Raw genomic sequence first — 14,138 nt, 5'->3', positions numbered from 1 at the left:
CATCACCATGGCAACCCTTACCTCTCGAAGCGATCCTGCAAAAGATATTTGGCTACTCTCCAATGTATGGCGGAGTAATCCTCTTTACACAAATTGATTCATCGCATTGTGACTAGACAGCAGCGCTTTGGCAATCCACTCCCAGTGGGACACCATCTCTGGGGCAACACCCCCCATGATCACATCCCCACTTTACTCCCCACTTTCGTCCCACGTTCATCCCTCCCTCGGACTCAAACACGCCACCCTGTGGCCAACTGTTCCATATAAGTCTGCATTGTTTGTGCGCTATTCAGCCCCTCTGCGGGATGTGGTAAAGTCCTAGCTTGGCTTCCCCCACCCAGCCGCTACGGAGGTGTAGCTTCAAGGGGGCGGGGGGTGTGTTTGGGGTGTTACACCACCCCAATAAATGTCTGCTCTGAGAAACAGTTGGGTATATGTGCATTCGGTAGGGTACGGAGATGTGTCTCTGTTTTCACCAGGAAGGTTTCGTTTACACAGACAAACGCACAATACACACTCACCCTGCTGTGAAAGACCTCAAACATGTTGGTTATTTTACAAAATATTGTGTTTTCTCAAACTGAATACTACTACCAATCCACATTAAATCTGAAGCACCCCCGCCCCATTGTTACTGACCAAGCTACGCCCCTGAGCATCTAGCCCAGGAATAGGGCATATTTGTGAACTCTGCAGTCATGCCAGACCAGCTTTGAAAGCCTAGGACTGAAATGTGGCCAGGAGCCTCTTGCCCTCGCCACTGATGTGCTCCCCTGACTGAGATGCAAGTGTCTGTGAAGCTACCGGCAGAAGAGAACAAGAACTCACACAAACAAAACCACTGGCTAGGAATCCCTGCACCAGCCAGCAAGGTGAGGTTTTAGCTGGCTCGCGTCTTGAGAAAACTGAGCTGTACATCTAAACTAAACAGTGGTCCTAGACAGTTCCTATTTCAAAATATCACTTAGTATGGATGCGTATAAACGTCATTCAGAAGAGGCACACATGGGGAAAAACGGCAATAGGCTACTTCAAGATGACCATTATATTCCATTTATTTGAGTCATAAATAGAAAAATCGTATTTAAATCAAAAGTCTCAAACATATGCTATACAGTTATACATGTATTCAGCGGTTATCAGGAAAAGAAGGAGTGTGAAAAATTGTGCTCAAGTGAATAGAAATGGAAGGAAGTGAAAGGTGTTCACAGGGAGAAAATTCAAATAAATTCGAGTTGAAGGGACCCTGTAAAATGTTTAACACAAAAATGGTCTCCCTTTCAAAAGATCAGACCTACCCATATGCATTAGGTACAATACATTTTACACAGCAGTAATAGTCATTTGTTGTCACAGTGTAGCCACATCTGTGATTTCTGTATTGGGGGATCGCGGTTGGGTGTAGGACTATTGTGGGGGGTTCGTCGATGTTTCAACCCTGGCGCAATTAGGGGGTTAGTAAGATCCTCTGCTACGGGTCTTCATCAGGACGAGGGGGAACAGGGGTATCAAAAGGCGCTTAGATTGCTGGGAAACCAGGAGGAAATTTCATGGTTCCATAAGGGTTAATAATCGCCTCAATCCTTTGTGTGATTAACACCGCCTCCTTAGAGGGCTGCGCGTAGGCCTTTGGGCAGTTGATACAGTGAAAATAATTTTTAAATGCGTTTGTCTAATTAGTGTTCCCAGCGTCTCGCGTTCTATGGCCTCTCTTTCAGCAAGCTGACAGAGGCCGTAGAAAGCAACGTAGAAAGCCGTTGAACGCGACGGGCTGGGAGTACTAAATAGACTGACGCATTTAAAAATGATTTTCACTGTATCAATTGCCCAGGCGCCTACGCGCAGCCCTCTAAGGAGGCGGTGTTAATCACACAACGGATTGAGGCGATTATTAACCCTTATGAACCATGAAGTTTCCTCCTGGTTTCCCAGCGCACTTAGCGCGTTTTGATACCCCCGTTCCCTCCGTCCTGATGAAGACCCATAGCAGAGGATCTTACTAACCCCCCAAATTGCGCCAGGGTTGAAACGTCGACGAACCCGCCACAATAGGCCTACACCCAACCGCGATCCCCAATACAGAAATCACAGATGTGACTACACTGTGACAACAAATGAATATTACTACTGTGTAAAATATATTGTACCTAATCCATATAGGGAGGCGTGATCTTTTGAAAGCGAGACCATTTTTGTGATAAACATTTTACAGGGTCTCTTCAACTCTAATTTATTTGAATTGTCTCCCTGTGAACCTCTCTGACGACTATTCCAAAGCAGCCATCTAACCCCGCATCTACTCTAGGACTTCTACTTTAGGACTGGTCACCCAGGATCTTCAGCGCCAAGATGCTCCCTCCGGAGCGAACGTCGCGCTCTAGAAATAACCTCACAAATATCACAAAACTCCTTTCACTTCCTTCCATTTCTATTCACTTGAGCACAATTTTTCACACTTCTTTTCCTGATAACCGCCGAATACATGAATAACTGTATAGCATACATTTGAGACTTCTGATTTAAATAAGATTTTTCTATTTATGACTAAAATAAATGGAATATAATTCTGTCATCTTGAAGTAGCCTATTGCCGTTTTTTTCCATGTGTGCCTCTTCTGAATGACGTTTATACGCATCCATACTAAGTGATATTTTGAAATAGGCACTGTCTAGGACCACTGTTTTCTTTACCGATCAATACCCAGGTCCTCTGACACATACTGGGTCACCCCATTGCTTATAATGGTACATCTAAACTAAACATAAGATTTTTAGCCAATACGAAATGGGTACACTCCAACCCCCAACCAAAGGAGCATGTGAGGAGACGGCACCAAGAGTCAAGGAGTGGGAAGAAGAATGAGGACCATTCCACTTGGTCTGAAACAAGATGGACCCCATGTAAATATCGGGAAGAACGAGGCAAAGTCTTGCATGTACCAAGTAAAGGGTTTCTTAACAGGGCCGGACTGGCAGTAGCAGGCATCGGGCGTTTGCCTGGGAGGCTGGAAGGGTGAGGGCCTCTTTTGGAAGGGTGGGTGCGGTTTTCGAGCAGTGGGGGCTGGTTTTCGAGCAGTGGGGGCCGATTTTGTTACTGAGCGCCAGTTTTGCAGTGATGCTGCAATATTGGCCACCATAACAAAAGCAGCAGTGCTGGGGGGCGGTTTTGTTACTCAGCAGTACTCCACTCTTGGGGTCCCCCACACCAAGATGAGAGCCAGTCTGACAGAATTGCCAGAGCTGCAATGGGTTCCCAGTCCGGCCCTGGTTTCTTATACTTCTGCACGGAATTGGTTAGCAGGACAATCACCAACTTAAAAACGAAGACACTCACAGCAGGTCCTTCTTGGAGAACTAAGCACTGTACGGTAAAGGATGGCACAGAACATACATTTCCAAGAAAAGCTTCTTGGAATGTAATTGAACAATTTATATCAACTGCATTAACCGCCTTCAGCCACAATCGGCAAAGCTGCATGCCAGACTCGATTAGACTGCCCCGTCAGGGTGCTATTATTTGCTTTCTGTTGCTGAATGCAAGTAATAAAAAAACAAAAGGACTGGATGAGCTTCTGACACCGGACATTGGTCAATCAGAGATCTCTGTGGCAGTTGATTAGAAATTCTCATATGCAGGGGCCATTACAGTGCCACTCGATACCATGGACATTGCGCAGTGGTGGAAGCTGCTCGTCCAGAGAGGCAGAGATGCCTAGGTGTGCAGGCGCACAGTTCTCCATCAAAGCCTGGCTATGCCAGTAATGTTCAAAGCAACACATTTGCTTTTGCCATTTCCCCTAGGTTCAGCTTTTTTTGCAGCATCTGTGCCCCTACCCTGGGACCTTGCACTGCATTCACTTTGGTTGCACATCAGTGGTCTAAATAGTCAGGCACGACACGCAAAGTTGAGCGGCTTTTACGTAGAAGCTATTTTAAGAAAAAAAAACACTTTTTGTGAAAAAAACAAGCGAGTTACACTTTTATCAAATATTTTGGGTAGATTTTTTTTTTATCAAACAGCTACCCTTAAGGCCTTGCTGGGTGCACCCCAAATCATTCTCCTCCATCTTGTGAGTTGCAGCCTACTTGTGCCCCAGATTGCAGTGAGCAGAGTCCAGGAAGTGGTAAGGAGACAGACTAGTGCTGTCTTTTCCCAAGACAAAACCATCCTCCACAAAAGCAGGGGTCCCTCAAGGTTCTATCATCACGCCCATGCTTTTCAACATCTGCATGAAGTCATTACCAGTACTGATCAATAAATTTCACCTCACGTGCTATAACTATGCAGAATAACACGCAAATACTCCTTCAACTGGAATGCCCCAAAGACATTGGAAAATCACCGATTTTTAGCGGTCTCAGAGCCATGGATCAGTAGATGACCTGGAGCCATCTCAAATTGAATGCTTCAAAAACTGAAATACTCACGTGTGGCGATTGGAAACATTGCAACCTGCTTGCCGCATGGCTTGATTAACTGGGATGTTATGTTATGTTAATTTATTTCTTCTATAGCGCACGGCTACTCCAAGGAGCATCCCGGCGCTTTGGCGAAGAATATCAGCAGATAAAAACAACCACACAACAGCAGAAGCAGAGGCAAAAGAAAAAGAAATCTATTTCGTAAGGAGCCATGTTTTCAGGTTCTTCCTGAAAACAAGAAGACAAGGAGCCTCTCTCAGGGACAATGGCAAATCGTTCCAGGCCTTTGGTGCTAAATGGCGAAAAGACCGACCTCCCATTCTTGCACGTCGAATTGCAGGGACTGTCATCAAGGACAGACCAGATGACCTCAGGGTCCTGCTCGGTAAATACCGGGAAAGACGTTTCCCAATATACTTGGGGCCGGTGCCGTGTAAGGCTTTAAAGGCCACGGTCAGGCTTTTGAAAAGAATTCTCTTGGAGATAGGTAGCCAGTGTAAGGTGTTCAGTAGAACAGTGGCACCAGCTCTCCTCGGGAGTCCAAAAATGGCTCGGGCTGCCGAGTTCTGGACTACTTGCAAACGGGTCAAAAGATATTTCGGTAAACCCAAAAAAAGAACGTTTGCGTAGTCCAGTCGAGACCCGATCAAAGCCTGGACAACTGTTTTCCTATGGTTGAGTGATAGTAAAGGAAGAAATTTCCTCAACATCCGCAAAATGCCAAAGCATTTCCCTGAGAGACACGAGATGTGAGGCCCAAAGGATAGTTCACAATCCACTATCACTCCCAAATTCTTGGCCTTAGAAGACACATTATCAGGGGGGAACATATCTTGTGGCCACCAAGATTTCCAGTTGGGTTCAGGGGCGCAGCCAAAAAAGAGGAGCTCCGACTTGTCTGGGTTGCATTTTAAGCCATGACATCTAAACCACTCAAATACCGCCCCAAGGCATTCCCTGATCTGTATGCCATTGAATGACCCGCCCCTGTCGAATGTAAACAGGAGCTGGGTGTCATCAGCGTATGACACGATCTGGGCGCCGAATGATTCCGCGACTACCGCCAGAGGGGCCATAAAGATGTTAAAAAGCATAGGGCTGAGGATGGAGCCCTGAGGGACTCCCACCTCTAGCGGAGCCATATCAGCGGAAAAAGGAGGCGCCCAGATCGTTTGGGATCACTGCCTAAAGTATCAAAGGAAGTAAGAAACCTCGGAATGACCATGAACTCCAAGCTGTCAATGAATACCCAAATGGATAAACTAGCAAGATCAAGCTTTGCTACTATAAAAACGCTGCAACGAATTTTCCCTCATTTGGGATTTCCACACAAGGTCCAAGCTACCATCTCCCTCGATTACGCCAATAGCCTCTACCACGGATCACCTTTAACGACCATGAAAAGACTACACCGGATTCAGAACTCGGCTGCCAGACTACTCTTGCATATCAAACCGCGAGACCACATCTCCCCTGCTTTGAAAGCCCTGCATCGGTTACCGGTTGCCAGAAGATCCACGTTCAAGCTACTTTGTATCACCCACAAAGCAATACATGGAATGGGACTGCTCTTCATCAGGAATAAAATCACCAAACACATTCAACAAAGGAACCTCCGCTCTAAAGGAGCATCTCGCCTCAAAATCCCACCATACAAGAAAAAAACCATGGGTGGCACATCCTTCTCTGTTCAAGCAGCCAAACTATGGAACTCTTTCCCCCCCAACATAAGGTCCACCGACAACCACCTTATCTTCAGAAAACTAAGATTTGGTTCTTCCCCACATAAGCACCATACGCAAACAGGAGTTTACTGCATATCCCTCTGTATACAAGCATTTTTTTTCACTATAGATATGTACCTAATTTTGTGTATTACTTTGTATAAACATGTAAAATAATTATGTTGTTGAGAGAAAAATAATATTAAATAAATAAAAATCATCATCTTTGCTCTACATGTACATACTTCCATTGTGCATCTATGTACCTTCCATGTACTTGGATCTGTGTGTCTGTTACTTTTCTCCTGAAAAAAGCATATCCAATGCACCACCCTATTTCTCATCCTGTGCCTCTATCAATATTTTTAATCTACATATACTTACCTACTTTATGTATCTATATACTTTCAATGTAATTGTGGATCTATACATTTATCACTTTCTTCTAATTTAGCATTTTCAATGCACTACCCTATTTCTCAGCCTATACTTCGCTCAATATATCTTCTAGCCCAACCTTGTGACTCATCTCAAACTACTTCTACTACTCCTTCCAATGCACTACCCTATCTCTCATCCTATACATCTATACATCTATCAATAGATCCTCTACATCCACTCTCTTTTATCCCAAACCCCATACCACACTATGATTACCAAAATAACACTTTCTAGACTCTCTCCTACTCTACTCCTCCTTGCATCATCTGACACCTCTTTTACTATACCGATCCCCTAAAACAAACCTTTCTAAACTATTTCCTCTGAGTCCTCCTCTCCAAAACTCCTTTTTACTCATCCAAAAGCCTCCTCCTATTGCTAAGACATAAAGAAAAAATGTCGGTCTTTTATCCCTCCACTATCCTTTTCAATCGAAATTAACAGACTACCATGTTCACTTCTCAAATTCCATATTAAACTATACTAATATACTACCCAGATAATTGAATAACCTATCCACTTCTCAAATTACTTCATTTTTTTTTTTTTTACTATACTAATTTTCAACAGTAATCCTGTATGGGTTCTGGAGTGGCGTGCTACTCGCCAGAAAAGCGCTTCAACACCCATCAGGGGAACAAGTGCTATATGAATGCAAATCTTTCTTCCCCTTTTATCCCTCCGCTATCCTTCTCACTCCAAGTAACTGACTAATATCCACCACTGAAATTACTTCATATTTCACCATATTAATTCACCACTAATCCTTTGTAGGCTTCCTGAATAGTGTGCGTCAACAAGCGCTATATAAATACAAACCTCTGTCCTCCTCTATCCTTCTGCTATCATTCCAAATCCAAATAACTGACTAACCTATCCACCACTTAAAATGTACTTGCATGTTTCACTATACTAATTCAACACTAATCCTCTATGGGTCCCGGAGTAGCGTGCTACTCGCCGAAAAAGCGCTTCGACGCCTCGTCAGGGGTAGTAAGCGCTATATAAATGCAATTACAATTAGAATAGTTGGAGTAAAGGTGGAGGATAGTTGAAGCCTACGAAAAGGGGGATTATTGGGATAATACACGGGGCAAATTTGCCTTTGCTGGCAAATAAAGACTTCATGCAAGTAGTACATTGTGAGGAATGTGCCCTCCCATCTATGTGCTTCAGAAGTGTACAGAAAAACAAAATCAGGGGTACAGGGATGGTATTTAAAGAAAAATAAATTAAAACCATCTTTTTTGGACCAGCAAACTCTTTCCTGCTACAAAAATACCCAGTATTTGGTAAACGTTTTATTCAACAATCATCCACATCCTAAACAGTTACTTCAGTTAACAATGCACTTCTATGCGTCCCAATTCTGCACTGTAGATGTAGACTAGTAGTTCTACGTACACAGCTATCTTATGAGTAGGTCCAGCTCACATTATCTTTAAGTCACCGTAAATTTGAGAAATTTCGCCCACGCTTGCTAAATATAATGCCATAAATTATGCTATTATGCCTCATTGCAAAATTTCAAGCCGGTTCAGGAAAATAATCCAATCAAGGGAGCAGAGGAACAATGCAAATTAACAGAATGTGAGCAGTTGCTTTTGGTAGAACTTTTGCCAAATTGACATGGTTGGAAATGGTTCTTCTATGGGCTCTTTCTCTCAACTTGTTGCCTTTGTCTCTCTGGGTTTTCTGCTGATCTACGTGCTAGCCTTAGGACTTTGAGTGGTTTGACACTGCCATTCAGTGCAACAGCACTGTGCTTGTCATATTCATACTGGTGATTGGTTTAAGCACGATTGTCCGATTTGAGTTATCCGTTAGTCCCTTGTCCAGTGTTAAAACATATACCTTGGGCATTTAACTCCAATGGTACTCTGTGGGCCTGCAGCACTGGTTGTGCCACCTACGGAGGCAGCTCTTCAAATGTACCAAAGGTTTGCCATGGTGGGGCCAGTGTGTGCAGGTTAGTGTTACTCAGCTTGGCATTTAAAAGCTACTTGCCAATGTTCGGAGTGTCTCTCGCTACATCCGAGTACTCCCTGGGAGCAGGGCGAAGTGTAGGGAAGAGCTAGGGCATGTGCACATGTGTGCTACATGCCCTTGTAGTGAATACCACCAGATGGTATTCTCAGTACTGTGAGGCCTGCTTATCACATTGAATAAAATGCGGGGGTTCTATGGAAAGGCTATTGTGATGCATTTCCTATGTGCAGAAGAGTAGCAGTATGCTATTTGGTATCGATGGATTAGTAATGGCAAAATATCTGCGGTAGTGAGAGTTGATTTGATATTACTAATGTGGAAATGCCATTGTGGGAAAGTGGGCATTTCTCTGCTCGTGGCTCTCTATGTGCCGGTCAACCTGTCTTAAATGCACATCTGGGTGCTGGGGGGACAGCTACATCTTTGCATTCCTGATAGACGGTGCATTCTGTATGGCTTTGGTGCATCCCAGCTAGCCAGAAACCGCTGGGTCAAACAGACATGAAAATGGATTTCAGTCTAAAATGTAGTGCTAAATGCCAGATTTGCATTGAGTAATTTTGCATGATTTGGTGTCATTTAAAAAAAAAATTGCTTAATTGCATGCACAAAAGGAAATTACGCAAATTATGCACACCCCAAACATACGAAGTTCATTATGTATTCTATACATAATGTACGTTCCCAACAGAATGCTTCGCTCCGCTGGGGGCAAGCTTATAAAAGTACCTCGTTTCAAAAAAGCTAGAGCAGGGGATAGATCATTTGGGGTAGCTGTGGCCAGGTTGTGGAATACTCTACCTATTGCACTCAGACAACATGATGATCTTCTTGCTTTCAGACAGAATTTAAAAACCTGGTTATTTCCTAAAAACTAGATCTGTTTGTTTCTTTCTTTGCCTCCTCCCTGTTGTTATGGTCGTTGTGTTACTAGCGCCAAGATGCCTGTCAGGTGATAGTGCGCTTTGGAAATCCCTCAAATAAATAAATAAATATACAAGGATGATAGCTGCACCTACGTTGAGCCCATAAAGAATAAGAACACTACAGTGTTGCTTTAAAGGGTTTCAGCTTTACTTATTTAGTGACCCAGTTATAAAAAAATAAAGATGAAGTTATCATAATGTTCAAGGCTTTAGTGAAAGTTCCTGTTTTAGTTACCGGTAACAACTTTACATGATATTTTAGGATTTTAAAGTAACAAAAGAGATGTCATATGTACCACTGCCTGCAAACAGCTTTTCAGAGAGCCAAAGGGCCAGAGATGCCTCCTAGTGCCAGCTGTGAGCATAGAGTGTGGTAGTCAACAATGAACCAAGTGCAGGTCCATAGCAGAAAGGGTAGTCTTTCCAAAAAAAGTATCAGATAACTTTTAAAAAGTCATAGGTATGAGAGGTGTTACATGTGATGCCTGTGTACTCTGTGTCTGCACAAAAATGTATTGCCGCAGCTCAGTGTCTTGCCAGCTACTCAACCATTCGTCAGCCTACACACTCTATGCTAGTTCGTAATCCCTGGATTTTTTTGTGTGTCCTGCAAAGTCTCCACAGTTCTTGAAGATCCTCAAGGACAAAGGAAGCTTACGCTGCTGCTTTCTGTGCTGCATCCACTCTCTGTATGTGAGGGAAGCTTGTTCTGCTTCTCCACATGCTTTACAGTGAATACGTGTGATGCTTATTCTGCAGCTTACTATGCTGTACTGGTTTGTTTTAAGTGAGGGAAGCTTGGTCTGTTGCACATGCAGTAACTGGTGTGTACGTGACTAAGGCCTCTGCTCCACTCGTTGAGTGTATGTCAGGGAAACTCATTCTGCTACTCTTGCTGTAGCGTATGGGCGCGTGTGTGTGGGTGTGTAGCATGTACTACTACTGTCGCCAATGGACATCTTGTGTGCTTTCAAGTGTGTTTCACTATGAAGCCAAAACAACTGGTTGTGTCAATGGTTGTAGTTAACTCACCGGATAGGAGGCTCTAGGGAGATTATGTCTGAAATAATCCCTTGAGCACTACTGCACTCAACAGACTTACCACATAAAATAAAATAAATTAAATGTTACAAAAGGCACGAAGGGCAGAGTGGACCTTAAAGTAACCTTATCAGAAATAAGGCACATAAGGCATTATTGCCTTGTTCAAGAAATTAAGATAAGCATACCTCTAGGCAAGCTTGCCCGGGTTAATTTTTCAGAAATGTGTTTGTCTGTTGTATAAAATACCTTTATTAAATTCCAAAACCTGTTTTCGATGGCTACCTCCATCTTTTTAAAAAAAATTAGCCCGCTAAGTACAAAAGTAGCTGATGTTCCAACGTAGCATGATTCAATGTAATTATAATCCTCCTGATCTCCAGCATATGCCTATATCAATTATAAACATAAAATACATTTGTGTTAAAGAAACTGAAACACACTCACCTTGCAGCACTCCTCGCTGCATCCCGGTGCTCTTCTCTCTTCCGGCCCAGCAATCTCCCCTAACCAATCCTGGTGCTGCTCTCAATCCGCACGAGAGCAGTGCCAGGATTGGATTGAGCAGGCTCTCTCAGTGCTCCAAAGAGCACTGGAGGACTTTGCTCGGTCTTAGCCTGCAGTTCTGGAGAGCTGGTTTGAGAGGTTTAAAGTGTGCATATCTGCCTGGCTGGCACAAGACGACAGGCCAAAGACACATGGGCACTTTAATGTGCCCAGACCATAACTCTTCTCTGCTGCTGCCTGTCAGCAGTGGCCCTAGCCCTGAGACTCAGCTGAGAACAGGGTCTGCAGTGTCAATGAAAAATAAAATGGTAACAATGTCTATGTCTGGAGAGGTGTGGCACAGCGGCCAGGATGGCTGAATCTGGAGCGCCGGGCTCGCGATTCGATCTCCAGCGCAGGAGGCAGATCAGCTCAGCATCATGTGACTCTGGGCAATAGTTCACTTAATCTCCCCGATGGCCCCCAGCTCCTTGAGACTCTTAGGGGTGATTAGTTCGCGCTTTACAAATACCAGTTTTTTTTAATTAATTTTATTTTATTTATTTATTTATTTTTAAATGCCTACAGCACCTGGTATTCCCAGGTGGTCTCCCATCCAAGTACTAACCAGGCCCGACCCTGCTTAGCTTCCGAGATCGGACAAGATCGGGCGCATTCAAGGTGGTATAGCCGTAGGCTTAATTTAATTTTTTATTTGGGGGTCATTTTAACTAGTGGAACGACGCTCCTCCATCATAACAGAGCGCCGCCCCTGTCTAATCTACAGTGCTTGGAAAATGGCAGAAGTGTATTGTTGAGTGCTGTAACAACAAATCAATATAATCATGCTAAATATCCCTCAATGAATGAGTCAAAAACCGCATAAAACTAAAATTCTCAGCTGGCGGAGTTTCAACCAACTGGCAGCTCCAGATGTACAATCAGAAACCAGGGTCTGGCTGAAAATCATGAAATGTGAGATTCGTGTCAAGATCGAAGCCTTTTAGCTTGGGCAACACGTGGCACGTGGAAAATGCCCTGGCATCAGATGAGCAATTCAGTTTGCTCGTTAGTGGAAACCTTTCACGAGTTGATTTATTTGATGCAAGTCTCTGAAGCTGAAGAAACTGCTAACGCGGGATTACTGGTTACTAATTATCTTGCCAAATCCCTTCTTCCTGTCGACTGAATCGTTGGTACCTGTCTTGAGTAAAAGGTAATCTCGAGGTAAACAATCAATTTAAGAACTTACACCACTCTAAATGACCACTGACCAAAATTAAGTTTTAAAGATTTAATATAAAGTCAAAGATAACTGAAGATACAAACTTCTCAAAATGAGATTCAAAAGGTATATCGGAATCACTATGAACATGAACTTCTTGAATAGTCTGAGTCTGAAGAACAAAATAATAAGTACAAGTTCGAATACCATCAGGGTTGCTAAAATGGATACAAGTTGCAACCTCAAAGTCATTACAGAAAAGAAAATTAAGGTTAGTCTGTCCCTACACTATACTAAATGACATCCCTACTTAACAAGATCTTAACCCTCTAGGTGTCAGCCGTGGTGACTTCCTAAGAAGATCACGCACTTCTCTTTGTCTCTTCTCAGATAATGGGTCTCTCCTGATCAGCCTATCTGCCTACCCATCCGCTTCCTTAGGCTCCCAAAATCATCTGCTCTGCTCTCCTCCCGGGTCACTTTCCCTAATACCAAATCACATTTCCAATAGAAACGCCCCTTGGGACGCCCCTCACGTGGTACATCTTTCCGCGGCAAACTCCATGATGGTACTCTTGAAGACCCTCGTTAAAGTTGACCTTGGTTCCCAGGCAGCTTCTTCCGTGCGCTGATACCCCCTGAAATTCCTGGAAACTCCTACAGGCCTGCGCAAGGCGCCACTGAACAAAGTCCCTTTCATTCGAGCTGATTAGGACCCTCGCACCTGCATACAGCTCTTCCTGCAGTGGGCCTCAAATTCCAGACTTCACCATATCTTAGGCCATAAAACACTCTCAGAGCTTCATACTGGACACCTCACGACCTCTCCTCTAACGAGCACATGACGATTTAAACTTCATGACATTATCGGCTCTGGCCTACTTGATTTACATGCAGCAGGTTCCTGCACTCTTAAAACGTTAACTTGATTTAAACAGCAAACATTCTTAACTAGCATACGTTTCTAAAATAACACATCTATAAAGCATATACTTTTAACCCTAAATTCAATAGTACATTTTGAAAGAACCATGTCAACCTTGTCTCACATTATTTTAGCAGCACGTTTAGATTTGCTTGTGAATTGCCATGAGGCCTACACAAAATACTGGGTTTTAAAGTTACATTCAACTCTTACATTATTCCTGTAACATGAGAACATGAGGTTTTCATATTCATCCCAAACATTTCTACATTAGTCTCACACAGTTATGATTATCGTTACTCTACTTAAACATTCTATGCATTTCACCACTGAATAAAAGACACTCTGTGTATTTCACTTCTAAATATAAACACTCTGGTGCAAAGTACATGTGAACTAACTACGTGCTTGTAAGTATGGCATACTTATACATTTTTTTTCCAAACTCGTGCTCTCTCAGTCCCCCCTTTGATGACCTTCAGGGGTCATCATCACCATGACTCTAAAAATGTAGAACCTTTAAAGTGAAGTCAGGACAGTACCACTTCTTTTCATACTCTCTAATGCTTTCAGACTTTTGTATTGGGTGTCCTGCATCGCCGTCAACTCTTCTTCCTGTTTCTTCATAGCTCTCTGTAACCTATTTGCTCTATACCATTGATACAAACGCACCAATCCCCACAAAGTGATTACACAAATCACTACTATGATGATGGGTTTCAATATGTACCAAACGATACCCTTTCCTAAGTTGGCAAACCAACTTCCAACTTTACTGATTCCATGGCCTACTTTTTCCCACACATTTACCTTTGCCAGGTCCTCAATTTCGTAGTGTATGGCAGTGATGTTTTGTATATACTTCTCTAGAGGCTTTGAATTGTCTGGAATGTAAGTACAGCATTCCTGGACCTTCAAGGCCCTACAGACTCCTCCCTCTTTTGCTAACAGAACAT

General features: G+C 43.3%; 1 protein-coding gene and 1 non-coding gene across 8 annotated transcripts in view; both read right to left on the bottom strand.

The window, feature by feature from the left end:
• PARD3 (par-3 family cell polarity regulator) overlaps positions 1-14,138 on the bottom strand; it is a 1,362,300-nt gene that overhangs the window by 835,588 nt on the left and 512,574 nt on the right. The gene's annotated exons all lie outside the window — the stretch shown is intronic.
• On the bottom strand, positions 11,612-11,730 carry LOC144786421 (5S ribosomal RNA). Its single transcript, XR_013602200.1, has one exon. It is a non-coding gene; the product is annotated as a 5S ribosomal RNA (ribosomal RNA).

This window comes from Lissotriton helveticus, chromosome 10 (genome assembly GCF_964261635.1).
Source record: "Lissotriton helveticus chromosome 10, aLisHel1.1, whole genome shotgun sequence".
Taxonomy (NCBI): Eukaryota; Metazoa; Chordata; class Amphibia; order Caudata; family Salamandridae; genus Lissotriton; species Lissotriton helveticus.
Note: the sequence above shows the minus strand (reverse complement) of the source record. Positions and strands in the feature narration are given on the sequence as shown.